We start from the raw sequence: 16,728 nt of genomic DNA, 5'->3' as shown, positions 1-16,728 counted from the left end.
TCCTTGTATTTTGCCAGTTTCACTATGATATGTCATGCAGAAGATCGATTCAAATATGTCTGAAGGGAGTTCTCTGTACCTCTTGGATTTCAATGCTTTTTCCCTTCCCCAGATCAGGGAAGTTCTTAGCTATGATTTGTTGAAGTACACTTCATGCCCTTTTCTCTCTCTCCTTCTTCTTCTGGAATCCCTATGATATGGATATTGTTCCGTTTGATTGCATCACTTAGTTCTCTAATTCTCCCTTCATACTCCTGGATTTTTTTCTCTCTCTTTTTCTCAGCTTCCTCTTTTTCCATAATTTTATCTTCTAATTCACCTATCCTCTCCTCTGCCTCTTTCATCCATGCTATGGCTGCCTCCATTTTATTTTCACCTCATTTATAGCATTTTTTAATTCATTATGACTGTTTTTTAGTCCCTTGAGCTCTGTAACAATAGATTCTCTGCTTTCCTCTATGCTTTTTTCAAGCCCAGTGATTAATTTTATGACTATTATCCTAAATTCTTGTTCTGTTATATTGTTTAATTCGTTTTTGATCAATTCGTTAGCTAATGAATTCATTAGCTGAGAATTTGACAGCTGATGAATTTCTTTTGTGGAGATTTCTTCCGTTTTGTCATTTTGGGTAGTCCCTGCGGTGGCTCCCAACTGCAGGGCACTTCCCCTGTGCAGTCTGGAGAAACTTGTGTTGGTGGGCAGGGCCACAATCAGGCCTGATGTCTGCCCCCAGCCCACTGCTGGGTCTACAGACTGGTGTGTACCTTATCTTCCCCTTTTCCAGGGGCAGGACTCACTGTGGAGTGGTGTGGCCTCTGTCTGGGCTACTTGCACACTGCCAGGCTTGTGGTGCTTCTTTGATGGGATCTGGTGTATTAGCTGGGGTGGATCTGCAAGTTTCACAGGGGCGGGAGGGGCAGCCTTAGCTTGCTCTGCCCTCGCTGGTCCCCTGTAGGAGGGGCCCTGCAGCACCGGGAGGGAGGCAGACCCATTGGAGGGATAGATCCATAGAAGCATAGTGTTGGGTGTTTGAGTGGTGCAAGCAAGTTTGGTGACGGGAACTGGTTCCCTTTGGGATTTCGGCTGGGGGAATGGGAGAGGGATATGGCACTTGCCAGCACCTTTGTTCCCCACCTAGCTGAGCTCTGTCTTCCAGGGCTCAGCAACTCTCCCTCCTGGTGTCCCCTCGCCCTCCCTGCTCTCTGAGACAGAGCTGTTGACTTTTAACATTCCAGATATTAACAGGCTTTTGCCTTTCTGGAGTTCAGTTCAAAGGTAGACAGTCATCACTTTGCTTCTCAAGAATTTCAGCATCCCTTAACAATAAAACATTGATCTCTGAGGTTAACTCAGGATGGACAATTGACAAGAGCCCAGAAGTAGATACATATTGGGGAATTTGGTATAAAAGAGAAATAGTTACATATTGGAGAATATGGTATAAATCAGTAGAGAGTCAGTGGGGAAAGTATTTAAAATATGAGACTGTAAAGATGGGTTTGCCTTAAGGGGAAAATAATTATATCCTTAGATTATAACTCTACCTCATATTATACAAAAATAAATTCTAGGTGGATATTTCTTGAATGTGAAGAGCAAAACTAAAAATATTTTATTAAAAAATACAGGACAATAACTTTCATGATTTTTAAGGTAGAAAAAGACTTCTTAAACAAGAACACAAGAATACAAGAACAAAAGGCATCAACTGTATGTGAAATATTGATAAATTTGACAACTTAACATATAAAACTATAATCCAAAAGACAATGGACAGATTTGGAGAAGGTATTTGCAGTATTTTAGCACAAGATTCATATCCAAAATATTCAAAGGCCATCTACCAATAGGTAAGAAAAAGCTAGTATGATATAAGTAATATGAATAATCAATTCATAGAAGAGGTTATTCAAATGACAAGTAATAATGAAAAGCAAAGCCACAACGAATTGCTATTTTACACCATCACACTTCCACAACTCTAAATATCTTGCAATCCCAAGTGTTGGAGAGGATGTGAAGTAACAACAGTTTTATACACTGCTATTGGTAAAATATTTAGTAAAGCTGAATATGTTCATATCCTACAATGTAGCAATTCCATTTTTAGGATGATTATAATTGGAATCACACAGAAAATGTTTTCTTTTGCAGCTTGTCATTATACTTAAAAGTCCTATAGATACATGCTTTTAGCTTAAGTTACTGTTTAAAAAAGGTCATGATTGAAATGCAGATAGCTTTCATTGGATGAAATTAACCAGTAGCATGGGTTATATTAAAGATTAGCTTTTCTCTCCTATAGAAGAATACTAGGAAGGACACATTGGAAGGACAAATAGAAATGTCTTAAAAGTGAAAGTTACTATTGAGAGGGCCTTCAAGAAAATGGCAATAGGTGCATTATCATCGTTTCTTCCTTGTCCAATTTTGATTTAACTGCATATTCTCAGTTAAATGTCTATTGAGGCCTATAGTCTTCTGGGTTTGGTGAAGACTGGTTTTGTGGGAATGTTAGTAGAGAATACCAATGAAGGGATTCCCTCCTTCCTCCCCCCCCCCACCCCCCAGTGAGCTCAGTGAGCACTTGGGAATCTGCATAAGGGCATTGAGATAAAGATCATAAAGTGAGCAACCCTGGGAAATAGCTTGATTTAAAATCATTGTGAATCAAGCAGGTTATAGGAAAAGAGTAATATTGGCTACATATCATGAATATGATTGGTCTCTCTGACCACCAATGGAGAAGTGGCTAAGCCCTGAGCTTGAGAGAATGAGGAAAAGGGAGGCTTCTTCCAGGTTTCTCAGCCAGGTTCCAGAGGCCAAGATAAGAGGCATTGGTTAACTCTATCATTTTTGGGAATGCTGCCTCTTAGTGGTACTTGAAAACTAGATCATGCACCCAGTGAATTAGAACTACTGGAATAGGCATGTGACAATATAAATAGAAAAATAATAAACATGCTTAAAGAAGTTAAAGTAGAGGAACACATTTGAGTCCTGACCGGCAAAACTAGAATATGTTGTTGAATTCTCAGGGTATTCAGTGAAAATCCCAAAAGGTATGCCTTAATCTTAGAACAAATCTAGTTCCAGCAAAAAGACTACCTTAGGTTTGTCAATAAACTATGGTGAGACAGATCCAAGTGAAGAAGAAAGAAGACACAAATTACCAACATCTGGAATAAAAGAGGGAAAATTATTACAGATTCTACACACATTGAAAGAATAATAAGGAATTATTATGATGAACTTTAGTATAACCAAAATAGGAAAACTGAATTCCTTATGTCTATTAAAGAAATTTAATTTACTCTATAATTGAATTACACCCACTCCCCCCCCAGCCCTTCAAAAAAACTCAGGTATAAAAGATTTCAGTGGTAAATTTGACCATACCCTTAAGGAAGAAAGAATATCAAAACATTCTACAAACTCTTTCAGATAACAGAGAGGAGGGAATACTTCCTAACTTATTTGAGTCCAGCATTATTTTGACACCAAAAGTAGATGACACATTATAAGAAAAAAAAAGCTACAGATCAATCTTCCTCATGAATATAGATGTAAAAATCCTTTAAAATATATTAACAAATAATGTCATGAATATAGAGAAGGATACTATATATCATCATCAAATGTGTTTATTCCCAGGAATAAAGTAAAATAAAAATGTTCTCAGGCAAAGAAAAGCTGAGAATATTTTTTGCCAGCACACATTAAGATATGTTAGTAAAGTCATTCAAGTTGAATAAAAATAATCCCACATAGAAGCAAAGAAATGCAAAGCAGAATGAAGCGTACTAGAATGGTAAATGTGTAGATAGATACAAAAGAATATTGATTGTTTAAAAAAAGTACAATAGTGTCTTGTGGAGTGTTTAGCACATCAGAAATATAATAACAGCACAAAATTGTTGGAGGAGGTAACCTTTTAAATTTCTTCAATGTTCTTGAACTATTTGGGAAATTCTATAAGTATTAAAGTTCAACTGTAATAAGTTAAGCATCTATATATTTTAATCTCTAGAATAACCACTGAAGGAAAAAATACCAAATATTGTAACTATAATGCTAATGAATTAGGTAAAGCAGAATTTTTTTTTAACGTTTTTATTTATTTTTGAGACAGAGAGAGACACAGCATGAACGGGGGAGGGGCAGAGAGAGAGGGAAACACAGAATCGGAAGCAGGCTCCAGGCTCTGAGCCATCAGCCCAGAGCCCGACGCGGGGCTTGAACTCGTGGACTGCAAGATAGTGACCTGAGCTGAAGTCGGACGCTTAACTGACTGAGCCACCCAGGCACCCCGATAGGTAAAGCAGAATTTTTAAAAGTACTTGATTAATCTAAAATAAAGCAGGAAAGGAGAAATAAAGGAGAGAACAGATAGGATAAATAGAAGACAAATAACAAAATAGGAGACTTTAACAATACCAAAATTTACATGAATTGTAAATTGTCTAATAATTCTAATGAAAAGGCAAAGATTACTAGAATGTATTTGAGAAAAGTAAGACTCAACTGTATTCTATTTGCAAGAGACAAACTTTAAACATAAGAACACCAGTAGGTGGAAGGTTAAAAAATAGAAAAGTATATAACATAAAACACTAACTTACAGAAGCTGGGGCCACTATTAATATCAGACAATATAGACTTTAAGGCAAAAAGTACATTTCATGCTGAAAAGAAGAAAAACAGTGTTCTAAAATTGTTTGAAGATTGTAACATAGTTTCAAGTTGTATTAATATAAAATTGGCAGAAATGGAAGAAAAATAAACATATCCATAATTGGAGTTTCAGGTAAGAACGAAGAGAAAAAATTAATGAGGATATATCAAATTTGAACAGCATGAATAACCAATTTTTCCTAATTGGCATAAGAAAGAATACACAAATTTTCATGTAGCCATGGAACACTGAATGAAAGAGAGGGTATGCTGAGCCATGAAAAAATGTTAAGAAATATCAAAGGATTGAAAGCATACAAAGTATGTTCTCCTACCAGATTGGAAATAAGGTAGAGATCAATAGAGATACAGAGCTAGAAAATATGCAAAAAAATTTGAATTTCAATTATCAAAACAGTATCTTTCAAAGTAACTCATTGAGTCAAATAGGAAAGCTCAATTGAAGTTATGAAACATTTTGAACCAAATAAACAATACAAATATGACATATTAAAATTTATAGAACATAGATAAAGAAATGCTTAAAGAGAAAATTTAAGCTTTAAGTGCACATATTAGAGAAGAAGCTTGAGAATCTATGATCAAATTTTTTATCTTAAGAGACAAGAAAAAGAATTAAACACAAAGAAAGTGAGAAGGACATATAAATATAAAAACAAAACTAAATGAGATAGAAAAACAAAGTGGTAGTCAAGAATATTGATAAAGTCAAAAGTTGTGTGATGACTAAAGTGCCAACTTGACTGGCAATGGGTGCCCAGATATTTGAATAAACATTACTCTGGGTATGTTTGTGAGGGCTTTTTTTGGATGAGATTAACATTTGAATCAGTAGATTGAATAAAACAGATTGCCTTTCCAATGTAGGTGGGCCTTTAATTCATTAAAAGGCCTGAATAGAACAGGAATGCTGAGTACTGAGCATTATTTTCTCTCTGATTGACTGACCTCAAGCTGGGACATCTTGCCTTGAGAATTGAAGGCAGTCAGGAAATTACAGCATCCGCTCTCCTGTTCTCAGGTCTTTGAACTCAGATTGGAACTATACTGTCAATTCTCCTTGGTCTCCAGATTGCTGTCTGCAGATATGGGACTTCTTAGCCTCCACAATCATGGGAATCAATTCCTGTTGGTTCTTTTTGTCTGGAGAATCCTGACCAGATTTTAGAACTGAAAGTGGTTCTTCTTTGAATTTCTCTGCTTGGAATGAATATATAAATAAATAAGTAAGTAAGTAAATAAATAAATAAATATCTGTATCTCCATCCCCCATTATTTGCTGTTTCACTTTTCATGGTTTCATTTACCCATGGTCAAAGGCAGCCTGAAAGCAGATGCTCCTCCGTCTGACATATTTCAGGAGCCTAACCCTATAATACAATGCCTCAGTCATTCACCTCAATTCAGCTCAGCATGTAGGCATTTTATCATCTCACATCATCACAAGAAGAATAAGATACCTTGAGAGAGGGAGAGACCACATTCATAACTTTTAGGACACTATATTCTTATATTTGTTTTATTTTATTATTAGTTATTGTTATTAATTTCTTACTGTGCCCAATTTAACTTTATCATTGATATATATATCAATGATATATATATATGATATATATGATGATATATATGATATATATGATATATATTATATTATATATCATTATATATAATGATATATAATATAATATAATCATTATATATAATGATATATAATATAATATATTATATATAATATATAATATATTATATATTATATATGTATTATATATAATATATAATATATTATTATATATTATATTATTATATATTATATATTATAAAATTATATATAATATAATATATAATTATATATATTATATTATATATAATTATAAATATATTATATTATATATAGTATTATATATAATATATATAATATATATTATATATATAATCATTATAAATAATTATATATATATATTATATATATATATATATTATATATATATACATATATATATATAAAAGCAAAACAGTATATTTATTGGTCAGTACTATCCATGGTTTCAGGCGTCTACTGATGCCTGGAAATATATCCCCCAAGGATAAGGGGAATTACTATATTTCTTTTTGGGTCTCTTTCTCTGGAGAAACCTAACTAATATGATTTACGTCTTTGGATACTTCAATAAAATTATGTCAGCACTTAGAAAGACTGATCAAGACATAAAAGAAAAAGAAAACAACAATTACTATTAGGGATGAGAAGTTTTTATCATCATGCATTTAGGATGTATGAAATTAAATTTAAAATATAATAAAGCATATTTTGCACAACTCTATAACAATCAATTTAACATTGAAAATGAAATGGAAAAAAATCTTAAAAAACAACTTATCAAGAGTGACATGAGAAGTGATTGAAAAATCTCAATAGTTTTTATCTGTTAAAGAAATTGAATCTTCACGTAAAGATCTTCCCACAAAGAAAACTCCAGGAAGGGATGGCCACACTGGAGAATTCTCTCAAACATTTAAAGAAAATATGTTAATCCAACATAACCTCTGTCAGAGATTCCAGAAAGATGGAGCACTTCTTGTTTTATTAGACCAACATAAACCCAATTACCAAAACCTGAAAATAACAATAAAATAAGAGAAAATTAGAGACTTTAATCTCTTATGAAAATGGATGTGAGTTAGAATAGAAGATTAGCAAACTGAATCTGGCAGAATGTGAAAAGGATAATAAATCATAACTAAGTGAAATTTATTCAAGGAATGCAAGGTCATCTTAACATTATGATAGCAACCAATAAAAAATCAATCTAGTTCATTTCATCACATTAACAGAATACATGATAAAAAATATTTGATCATCTCAATCCATATTCATGATAAGAACTCTCAGAAAACTAAGCATCCTTAAGCTGATAAAGAGTATATATAAACAGTATACTTTCATAATTAGTATTAAGTACTGAATGTTTCCCCCTCTACCCTAAGTTTGAGAAGAAGACCAGATGTATGCTATCACTATTTCTATTCAACATTATCTTGGGGTCCTAGCCAGTACAAAAAAAAAGCAAGAGAAAGAAATGGAAATGTAAATACCAGAAAGAAAGAAGTAAAATGTTATTTTTTTCAGTTGACATGATTATATATGCAAAAAAATCCAAAAGAATCTACAAACTGTAACATTACATGAATTTAGCAAGGTCTTGGGATGTAACGTCAATATAAAATTATTTGTATTTCTAATGTATTTCTAGTAATAATTAACACTTACAATAGCACCAAAAATAATTAAAATTTCTAGGAATAAGTTAGCAACATGAAATATGTATAAGAGTTTTACCCTGGAAACTACAAAATATTGTTAGGAGAAATTAAGGAAAATCTAAATAGAGGAAGGATATATCATTTTCAAGGAGTGGAGGACTCAATATTTTTAAGATGTCAGTTTTCCCCAGATAGTCTACAGATTCATTACCTTCCCAATCAAAATCACTGTAGGGTGTATGTGCATGCATGTGTGAGTGAATGTGTGTGTAATTTACATGTTAAATGGAATAGTCAAGGCAATTTTGAAGAAACAAAACAAAGTTTAAGAACTCATACACTACCAGATATTAAGATTTACTAAAAGACTACAGTAATTAAGAGTGTGGTATTAGCCTAAGAATAGAAACTTGTCCAAATGAAAAGAATAGAGAATACAGAAATAATCCTACCCGTATCTGATCACCTAATTTACTACAAGGATGCCACTGCATTCAAGAGGAAATGGTCATTTATTTTCAATAAATTATGGTGGAATAATTAGATATCTGTATGGGAAAAATAAACTCTGACCTCTTAAAAATTTTATTCAAGGTAGATCAAAGATCTAAATATAAACAGCAAAATAATAAAGCTTCTGGAAGAAAGCAAGATGTCATCATTATCTTGAGGCATACAATTTTGTTAAATAGGATACAAAAGCACTAACTATAAAATGAAAGATTGATAAGTTGAACTTCATTAAAATTAAGAGCTTCTGTTTTTCTAAAGGTGCCATTGAAAGAGGGAAAAGGGAAGCCACGCACTGGGAGAAGATATTCATAATACACACACCCAACAAAGACTTGAATCCAGAATACATAGGCTTCCAAATCATTAATTAAAATACAAATAACTGGATTACAAAGTAGACAAAAGATTTGAATAGGCACTGTAAACATTGGCTTCATAAAAACCAACAAAAGTATGAATAGAAGCTCAACGTCATTACTCATCAAGGAAATGCAAGCTAAACCCAAAGATCCCATTTCACACACCAGAATCGGCAAATTAAAAAGACTGCCAAACAGTACCACATATTAACAAGGATAAAGGGAAACTGGAACTTACATATATTCTGTGTGAGAATGTAAATTAGTACAAAGTCTTTGGAAAACTATTTTGCAGTATCTAAACATGTGTCTACCCTATGACCCGATAGTTCTTGTCATAGGTATATACCCAAGAGAAATGATTGTATATATCTGCCAAAAGACACAAACAATAATTTTTAGTTGATCTATTCCTAATAGCCTCAAAGTAAAATGATCCAAATTTTAAAATAAATTTTAGAACATTTATATATAAAAAGCAATGAAGAGACTGAAGTACATCCATCCTCTACAATACAATTGAATCTTCTACATATAACATTGAGTAATAAAATTTGACAATAATGAGCTCACTACATGAACTATTTACATGAAATTCAAGACCAATCACAGTTAATCTGAGGTGACAGAAATCAGAGCAGTGATTCCCTTTGAGGATGGAGTGAGGTAGCAGTGTGTGAAGTTTGCTAAGAGACACAAAGAGGACTTCTGGGATGCTGTTAATATTTTGTATCTTAATCTGGGAGGTATATGCTTATGCAAAAATTCATCCAGCTGTATACATAAGATTTGTACACTTTACTATATGTATGTTATACCTCAATATAATGTGAAAAAAAAAGTAAACAGGACACTATTAGAAAAATAAATCCAAAAGGCCAACTAAGGAAAATATGCGTAAATTTACAATAAGCAAATGCACATTAAAGTAACAGTGAAAAATCACTTTATACATATGAGGCTGGTAAAAACTAAAAAGTAGGTAACACACTGCTGGTAGAAATGTGAATTATTACAATAGCTTGGAATGCAATCTGGCAAGATCTATGAAAACTGAAAACACATAATGCTTTTGATCAAAGATATCACATCTGATAATCTTTCTCAGAAAGAAAAGCTCTGGTACTCAATTGGTATTTATAAAAGTTGTTCATTGAAGCCTTATTTGTAGAAGATAAAAATGAAAACAAAGTTAATGTAAAAATGGAGTTTATGATTTCAAAAATCTTGATACATACACATTATGCCATAGCAAACAAGAATTAAATGGGGTGAATTAGAGCTGTGTAAATTGACTTGGTAAGATATAAGTGAGAAATGGAAGATATAGAGACATGGATATACTTTTCTTATATTTTAGCTAAAAATGAGAAAAATTCTATATGCATGTATATTTATATAAAATTGTATACCTATGCATATTTGTATATGTGTGTATTATAAGAATATAGGAAAAATAAGGAAAAACAATATACTAAATTTCTAAAACATGGATAACATGGTAGAATGGATGCTAAGGTTTGGGGGTTAGAGACATTACTAGGAGGTTAAGTAAAATAGAAAAATTAAGAGTGCTCAAAAATTTCCATTGCATGTAGCAGAATTACACTTAGGCATTTATGTCAATTTATGTATATATGTATATATGTGAAAAGGAGTTTACAACTGGTGTTGGTTTATAAAAATTACCAAAAATTAAACACACAATTATTTCACCTGATGTATCATAAGTATTTTTTACTTATTTAGCAAATCTTTTATTGTCATTAAGTTACACAATTACATAGTTTTCTCTTAATTTAATGTAATTTTATTTTTAAATATTTACTTATTTATTTTGAGAGGGAAACAGAGAGTGTGAGTGGAGGAGGGACAGAGAGAGAGACACAGAATCCGAAGCAGGCTCCAGTCTCTGAGCTGTCAGCACAGAGCCCAATGCGGGGCTCAAACTAACAGTGAGATCACTACCTGAGCTAATGTCAGACACTTAGCCGACTGAGCCACCCAGGTGCCCCATGTTTCTATATTTTAAATGGCTTCAGGTTTCCTTCTAGATAATATTTCATATTTTTTCATTTTCTGGATGCTGAATCATTTTAAAAAAAAATTTTTTTTTTAACGTTTTTATTTATTTTTGAGACAGAGAGAGACAAAGCATGAACGGGGGGAGGGTCAGAGAGAGGGAGACACAGAATCTGAAACAGGCCCCAGGCTCTGAGCTGTCAGCACAGAGCCCGACGTGGGGCTTGAACTCATGGACTGCGAGATCATGACCTGAGCGGAAGTCAGCCGCTTAACCGACTGAGCCACCCAGGCGCCCCTGAATCATTTTGTTTTTAAAATCAGAATTTTATTAACATTCTTGCCATAACCAATTTTGCCTATAAAACATTCTTCCCTTTGTTGTTTAAAAAATTATTTCATCAGTTTAAATTCCTACAGATGTGGTCATTGGGTCAAAAGTTATGTACGTTTTTATGAAGCTTATAATGTGTTACCAGATTTTGTCCCCAAAGAAGGAATACCAAAAAGGAATACTAATACCAGAAACGTGTGTCCTTGATCTTTGAAATTTTACTTGTTTTTATTTTTTCTAATTTAACAGATGTGAAAGGCATACTTTGTTGCTTTAAAGATTGATTTTTCTTTAATATTGTCACTTCATTTTTGTTGATGCCTTCAAATAACATCTCTCCTTGAGCTTTGGCATTGCTTTTTATAAATTGATATTTAAAATGTATTTTAGATATTTACTGTCTTTAGTTTTTTTTTAATGTTTGTTTATTTTTGAGAGAGAGAGAGAGAGAGAGAGAGAGAGAGACAGAGCACGAGCAGGGGAGGGACACACAGAGAGAGAGACACACAGAATCTGAAGCAGGCTCCAGGCTCTGAGCTGTCAGCACAGAGTCCGACATGGGGCTCAAACCCACAAACCATGAGATCATGAACTGAGCTGAAGTTGGATGCTTAACTGACTGAGCCACCGAGGTGCAACAGATATTTACCGTCTTGAAAACAGAGGGGAATTTGATGAGAAATAAAGGTGTACTACAAATGTAGTCTTGCCTGGATACTCACAGCTAGGGACATCATAGGGACACTGGGCAACTTTAGGGGAGAAGGGAAATCTGCAAGGGAAGCGGCATATGTGCTAGTTGAATAGCTGTTTTTGAAGATGATTATTATGCTGTGCAGTATCCTTTGAGTATCTAGTGCTTATTTAGCCTGTCTCAGTTTTGATGTTGCTCCCCCAGGAAGGCTGCCTTGATACTTCCACACTTAGACTTCCACGATAGCATAGCACCTGGGTGTGGCCCTGTTACCTTCATTTAACATCCTGTTTTATAAGATCTTCATCACTTGTTTGTCTCCCCCATTGAATTTGAGAGGTGTAAAGACTGAAACTGTCACCCGGTAGAGTAGCTAGCACATAGCATGCTGTCAAATACTGAGTGAAGCGATTTATCTCAAGCAGGAAATAATCATCTTATTTAGTATTGCTGATAGTTAAGGTCATTAAGATGAAAACTCTTAACAGGAATGAACATGGTTGTTCTTTTATTATCTAAGAAAGCTACAAATTTGGGAGGAATCTCAAGTTAAACATCCACATAGATCATTATATGTAAGTTTTCAATGAAGGGGTCTCTATAACTTGCTATGATAGTTCATTCTAGCGTATAACCTGCGAAAAACTATGAGTACTTCATAAAAAGGTCTGTTACAACTGACTATGTGATTCCACGGGAAAATTACATAAAATAAGAAATATATCATTTTATAAAGTGATATATGTCACTAGTTCATTTTCCATATTTTTATGGCTTTCAGTCCTATATTTACTATGGCTACATATCTGATATCCTGGGACCTGAAAAAGTTATGGATAGAATATTATCACCAAGAGATAGCATCTAGAACAAATTCATTCTATCATCATGGAAGATTTAAAGATTAAATACTGACTGTTCACATATAGAACCTATAACAAAAACAACACTAATAGCTAACACTTGTGTTGTATGTACACACTTTATGCTAGGCATTGTCTAAATACTTTATTTTTAAATGCATTTACTTTTCACTAGAACGCTATGATGTATTATAATTATGACATGTTGGCACTCCAAGCTACTCTCAGCGTTAACCTTGTTCAGTGAGGACATCAGCCACATAGAGCTTAAGTGATTATAGTCACACAGCCAGTGTTATCAGAATGCCAATGCTTGGTCACAGATTGCTTGAGCAGTATTTTTTTAGATCTACTTTCCCTCCACTAGTCATTTCCAGAAATTTAGATTTTATTTTATGTTTATTTTTAAATTTTTTTTTTCAATGTTTTTTATTTATTTTTGGGACAGAGAGAGACAGAGCCTGAACGGGGGAGGGGCAGAGAGAGAGGGAGACACAGAATCGGAAACAGGCTCCAGGCTCCGAGCCATTGGCCCAGAGCCTGACGCGGGGCTCAAACTCACGGACCGCGAGATCGTGACCTGGCTGAAGTCGGACGCTTAACCGACTGCGCCACCCAGGCGCCCCTATTTTATGTTTATTTTTAAACAAAGAAGGAAGAGCTAACATAATGTTGCAAGATTTTTTCTTATTTGAAGTTAGGTGATTAAAAAGCAGTATTTTTACTTAGAAAATAGCAACAGCAATAAAAAACAAAACCAACAAAAAGTAATGAATAGTAACAATAATAATGATCATACTAAGCTTTTTTAATAATTTTCTATTAGCCAGGTACTGTATCAACTTTTATAAAGATTATCCTGCTTAATCTTCATACAATCTCATGAAGTAAGTACTATTATTTCCATTTTGTCATTATCATTTCACAATAAATATATTTTACTGAAAAAATAAGCAGAAAGGACATGACTTTTGAATAATATTTAGTCTTTTAAGCTGAATAAACTTAGCGTTTTGAAGCACAATACTGCATGTGTATATTTTTGGTTTCCTTATTTAATTATCTGTAAAGTGTAAAACTAATCCATGATATGATGCTATAATGGTGGGTATGTATCTTTATACATTGGTCTGAACCCACAGAATGTACAAAAACAACAGTGAATCCTAATGTAAACCATGGACTTTGGATAATAATGATATACCAGACTTGGGATAATAATGATAGATCATTGTCATAACAAATGTACCGCTATGGTGGGGGGGGGGGGTGATAGTGGAGGAGGCTATCCATATGTGGGGGCAGGAGGCATATGGGAAATCTCTGTCCTTTCCACTCAATTTTGCTTTGAACTTAATGCTTCTCTAAAAAAGTAAGTCTTAAGATACAAAAAACAAAACTAAAAATCCCTTAACCATGGACAAGTATTTGCTAATCCTGACGCCATATTGCTTCCCTACCAAAAGACAGAAAAAGTTGAGCAGCTGTTTGTAAAACTGAATCAGGAGACTGCAGGTTGCAGAAGAAGAAATGTTAACTTGACATCCTGAAATCTAATTTAAAGCTTTGCTATATAGTTAAGATATTCTGGGTATAGCAGCAGCCAAAAGACCCACTTGGCAGTGAGTAAATCCATGTAGCTCTTTTAGAGCAAAGACATCAGTAACCCATTGAGCAAAGAGACAGAGTCATGAGAAATGATTTGTTCTAAAATGGTCTCTAGAGCTACAAAAATAGGACAGTCCTCCTATGCATCTGCCCATGTGGTAAGACTGTTAGTCTCGCTCTGAGATTTTTAACCTTATTCATATATATGGCAACCAACTCCATTAATAGTGTTATCTGTGAATGCAAACTACAACAATACATTATATATGTGCACTAACATATTTGCTGAATTTTAAAGTATGCAGCAATGTGAGAATTGGAGTGAGGCTGTTGTTTATAATGTATATCATGAAATGAAGAACAGATGATCTAAGAATGAACATTTGTTGGAATGATCTCTCTGGGCTTAAATATTTATTTTACTTCCTCCATCCCCCTCCCTTTCTGACAAAGTACTATGTTTTCCAAAATCTACAATATGAAACCATGGAAAGTTTATGACAAAATCACCTCAAATTGCTACCATAAATTATTACCTCCTACATAGTCTTTTTTCTGCTATATGCAATTAATCAAGGAAACAACTTATTCTTTCTAATTAAGGAGCTAGCTCTAAGAGTTTTATTTTAGGCATAAAAAGGGTGCTGAATTCTGGGAAAAATACATGTTTGTTCTATAAAATGTACTGTGCTTTGATTTCTGTCTTTGGGGTCTTATAAATGATCCCAATGGGGATATCTCTTGTCCTATTCCTCAGGGGAAATAGGAGCCCATAGCTATAAAACTTCAAGCCTTAGAGATACTTTTGAAGGAAAGTGTCTCAGTAGGTAGTTCACATGGCAGATTTTTTGGAGAAACACTGAAAACAGTGTTCAGGCCAAGATGTAGAACTTGTTAGAGAAAAGAAGATTTATTTTCTTTTAACCCCATGCAGAGCATGATGAGGGTCTCATTGCCTATTTTATAGGGTTCTTAGATTTTCTACTTGTTCCTAGGTTTTTCACTTATTCTGATAAATTATTTCACCTAAAGCTTATTTATCCCTGAGTTGTAATGATTCATCTATTTATTCATCCATCTATCCATTCACCCAATCAATTTCTATTCAGCCAACCAATAAATATTTATTGAGCACCTGCCAAATGTATATGGTATAAGGTCCTAAAAATTCAAATATGAATGAGAGATGATCTCTGCCTTTGAAAGCTCACAGGTCAATACAGTCTTACAAAATAATATTTGCTTCTCTCCTTGAAATATTTTTCTAAAACTGGATCATGTCAAGACTCTTCAAGGGGGTCTACATTTTTCAGAATAGAAGCAGTCAGTGTGCAATTTGAGATCTTCTCTGAATTCTTCCTCAATTACTCTTGTAGCCTCACTGCACACCACAGTCCTTCTCAAGGCTCACATTTTGGCCCATTTGTTTACATTCTGCTCCTTATACATTTGATCCTTGCATTTTCCTGTCTTCTTAAACTTCTTCAAATTGTTCTGTCTGTCCTTTACAGCCTTTTCCCAGTTCCAGGCTCAGCTCAAATTCTTCCTGCTTCAGGGAATTATTCTATTTTTTACAATCCAATATTATATTGTATCTTTCCTGAGGAGTTCCAGCCACACTCTTCTACAACCAATTTTCAGAATGATCATCTAAAGCACAAACTGGATTGTGTTACTCTATTTAAAACCAGTTAATGACTTTCTGTAGCTCCCTTAAGATAAAGTTCCAGTTCTTCAGCATGGCAGCCAAGATCCTTTATGATATGACTCCTGCTCACCCCTCTAGTGATGAGTCACTGCTCTCCTGTCTCTGCCATACAGAATCATGTAACCTTCCTCAAGCCCAACATGGTTTTCTGTGTGTGCAATCCTTCACACAGGCTATTTTCTTTCCCCAAAATGTACCTGTTTACTTTTCTACCTGATATTTCCTTGATCTTCTTTAAGGTTTCAATTTTGATGTCACTTCCTCCAGAAAACCTTTCCAAACCCTGAAGACTGGGTCAAGTATCCCCTATGTGTTGCCACAGTGTCTTTCCCTTAGCAAAGTACAGCAGGTACCTTGTCATGTTTACATACAATTGGTACTAGCAATGGGTATTTAATGAATGTTTGTTTAGGTAAGAATATTGAATTGAGCTACCATAATTTCCCTCAGGAAATTTACAGGCTGGTTATTACTGGTAATGGTTTACCATGTGGCCAAATAGCATAAGAGAACTTGAGGGAAGCAGGTGAGCCTTGAGACTAAATATTCCCACTCCCCTATGCACAGACTAAAGTTTCTTATGCAACTTTATTTGAAGCATAGTTTTCATGGGGTAAGAATAACAATTCTTTGTCCAGAAATGGAGTGAGTATGGATTCATAGAGCCAAA

Source organism: Neofelis nebulosa, chromosome 3 (genome assembly GCF_028018385.1).
Source record: "Neofelis nebulosa isolate mNeoNeb1 chromosome 3, mNeoNeb1.pri, whole genome shotgun sequence".
NCBI lineage: Eukaryota > Metazoa > Chordata > Mammalia > Carnivora > Felidae > Neofelis > Neofelis nebulosa.
Note: the sequence above shows the minus strand (reverse complement) of the source record.